Genomic DNA, 3,713 nt, shown 5'->3' on the forward strand with positions numbered 1-3,713 from the left:
AATATGATCTTACAATCAAGCTTTAAATGCATATTTCTGGTTTACAATTTTACTGGACTTGGGTCAAGTGGTACAAAGGGACTTTAGTCCTTACAATTTTAATAACAATAACTTAATGTTGTCTCTTTAAAAAAAATAATACAAAATAATTGATAGTAGGTACAGTATAGGTATCTGTAAGTTAAGGCAGTAGATTTTAGTTATATATTGTATTATCATTTAAATCTTAAGATAAAAAATAAAAATACAATATTTTAAAACAAACATTATTTATTTTTCCTTTTTTTTTTTTTTTTAAGCTCTACAATGATCTGCTGTATTAATTTCTTTAAGCAGCGAAATAGTCATTAATGCTAAAACATTTAAACGTGAATTTTTCATGGTGGACATCAATTCATTTTTTACTCTATTAAAATTCGAAAATGTTCTAGAAGACAAAAATACAATAATAAAGTGATCTTGTTTTTAATTCAAATCATTTTATCTGGAGTAAGGTGGCGAATAATTTTTCAATAAATATTAAAATTTTTTAGAAACAACATCAGAAAAAGTTAATGCCATTATTTTATATCATTGAAACTGTTTCGTATTAAGCCAACAAACCGTAAAGATTTTAAAAGCTTTACCGTGACTGATAAACCAATTAACTTATCTTGTAATTTAAGACTAATTTTATCAAATTTTTCTAAATTTCTGTTCTATTTTACTATCATAAAAGTAATGTCAAGTGATGCCATTTTCTTTTATAATATTTTTCACTTCGTTTAAAACAAGTTTATTAATTTCATATTTTTACTTAAAGATTTAAAACGATTGAATATGATATTATAATCGTCACAAAGTAGGTGCATATGCTCTACCCAACCATCGGATTCCACTTAGATTCTTTAAAGTTACAGCTCTCCCATCATAGCTTTTTAAATCACCACAAATAATATAATACAAAAACAAAAAAAAAGTACTATCAAAATATAATTCAGACTAAAATATTATGAATTTGTACTGAGAAAAAAATAATTGATTAGCTTAGAATACTTTAGGACTTTGAACCTTGACTATTGAGCTACATGCTTAATAATGGCTTAAGTTTAGTCATAATTATAATATCAGAAACAAAAAACAATAATTATTAATTAAAACCTTTATTTGTGTAGGTTATAATAATTTATTACCGACTTAGACATTTTATTTTCCAAAAAGTGTAATATAATACACGTCCAATTAAGATAGTAATATTGTTATCTGAAAATAGTTATACAATATACAAAGAACAATACTGTCTAGAACAACGAGCCTCGATTATAATATTATTGTGTTGAAAATGTTTTTTTAATAAACGTATTTTAAGATTAATAAGTGAGCACTTACTTTTATATATATTGGTTAAATGTCATGATGAAAACCTATAAGGAGTGTTTCTAAACATTATGAGAGTCGGTTAATGATAATTTATACATCATAGCTATAATAGAGTAACTATGTGTATTCGTTTTTTTAACGCCATGATACCAACAAAAATAAAATAATTTTTACCCTTTGACTTTCGTATAACAAGCATTAGGTTTATGAATAAAAAAATTAATTAATACACGTTGTACAGTCTGATCATTTTTTTGATAATACGATAAAAAATTAAATATTTTTCAATTATGAATTGTGTGTAAATAATATTATTCTAAGTTTATTCTAATGTAACAAATAATTGATGAATTTTTCTTTTGTATCTATAAAATGTCTTTCTTATCTTTCAAATAATACGTTTCAAGTATCGATGAGAAAATTTGGTCTTGGTCTTGGTCTGGCAGCAAGACCAAGACCAAAACAAGACCCATTTTGCAAAAGTCTTGGAGTCTTGCAATTTTTATTGTAATTAAAAAAAAAAAAAGATGTTCCCAAAAAAATACATTTAGTGTAGGTCAAATGAAATAATTTATTAAAATTATAATAAAAATTTAATATTAAATTTAACGGACGATATGGTGTTCGGGAAAATAGCGAATTATTGAATTGTTGAAAACAAGATAAGAAATAATTGGATATGATATTTATTATAAAGTAGTTTAGAAATAAATAGCAATTACAGATACATAATAGAATTATTTTAAGCTGCCTTTAAGTAGTTAACTTAAAGACCAAGTCTCATCACTATTTTCGAATAACTAAACAGTTTAAGTAAAAAAAAAAGTTCTTACTTGATATTGTTACTAATATTTTGTTAATTGTTAGTATTTTGCTATATATCTATGTCTTATTTTTTTAATATTTTTAATTTTTAATTTTAAACAATGTAACTTAATAATCATTTTAAATTAAACTTATGTCGAAATGTTTGTAATAAAAATTAATTTTACCAAACTATGAACAAATATTTTACATTAAAAAGATTTTCCCTTAATTTTCGAAACAAAAAAAAAACTGTATTTTTTTAATCGCCGTATAATTGCTTTAAAACGTTCCTATACAATAAAATACTTAATGGTTTAAGATGCTGAAAAGTTTAACATTTTAATGACTCAGCTTTATATTTTATTACAATACTGGTCTCCTTTCGATAATTAAAAAAGTATTTATACAAAACAATTTTCTCGTTTATGTGGAAACCAAATCGTGACATTTTGTTATTTTATTGACTTTTTCTTTTTCAGTCATTAAAGAGTTTTTTGTTCTATTCATAATATTTTCTGCTGATGACAAACGAAATTACTGTTATATAACGTATTTTAGTAGTTTATACAGTAATATGTGTTCCAAACTTTCGATAGAAAATGCGTTTTTTTATTTTTTAGTTTATACTATAGTATTATATTGCTAAAAGATTTGACTGACAGTCTCTGTACATTTTCTAAGCTTAACCGAAACCGTAAAATGAACTCTGAATCACTTTAAACCTTGCAACCGTCAACAATCAAATTTCGATAAAATGAGCTCTTGGTAATGATGATTCGGTATTTACTCTTTTTAGACATTTCACCTAGCGTCGAAATATCATAGATTTCACGTGATCACGTGATTGGTTGTAAACAACGCTTAGGGTTTGCAATACAAAACATCTGATAATCGTCGTGAACATTAACAACGCTTTAAACGTGGACATTTTTTAAACATATAAAACATTTATCGAGTGACGCCTAGACCCGTACAATCAACATGAATCTCGCGACTACAGTAACCATGACGTATACGTTGATGTCGACGTACGGGCTATACACGTACAGCCATGAACGCGTGTTCCGACTTTCGCCGAGAATCGTTTTCCGAACGCGATCGCTTACGGACGGATTGAAACGCTGTGGACGCCGTTAGAACCAGACGCTCGAAGTTTGGTCGACATAGGGTTTTTTCCGTTTTGGCGGCAAAACGCGTTTCGCGCGACGACCGACGCAGCGATAAAACAACGCTGATAATAAAAGAAAAATAATAACCCATAAAAACGCGATACGATTCCGTTACGGTCCGATCCCGTAGCGTGCGCAGAGAGCTGCGGTGACGGCCGCGTGAAACGGTACACGGACTGCAGTAGTCACCCGTTCGCGCCGTATAATGCGGTTCAAACCGCAGTGCGCAACCGGTGACGTCGTCGATTTTTTTTTTTTTTTCTATCCACGCGTTATAGTAAATAGTAAAATAATAGTAATAGTAGTAGTAATAGTAGTAGTAGTAATAGTAGTAGTAGTAGTAGTAGTAGTAGTAGTAGTAGTAGTAGTAGTAGTAGT

Source organism: Sipha flava, unplaced genomic scaffold (assembly GCF_003268045.1).
Source record: "Sipha flava isolate LNK unplaced genomic scaffold, YSA_version1 274_pilon_pilon, whole genome shotgun sequence".
Classification (NCBI taxonomy): domain Eukaryota; kingdom Metazoa; phylum Arthropoda; class Insecta; order Hemiptera; family Aphididae; genus Sipha; species Sipha flava.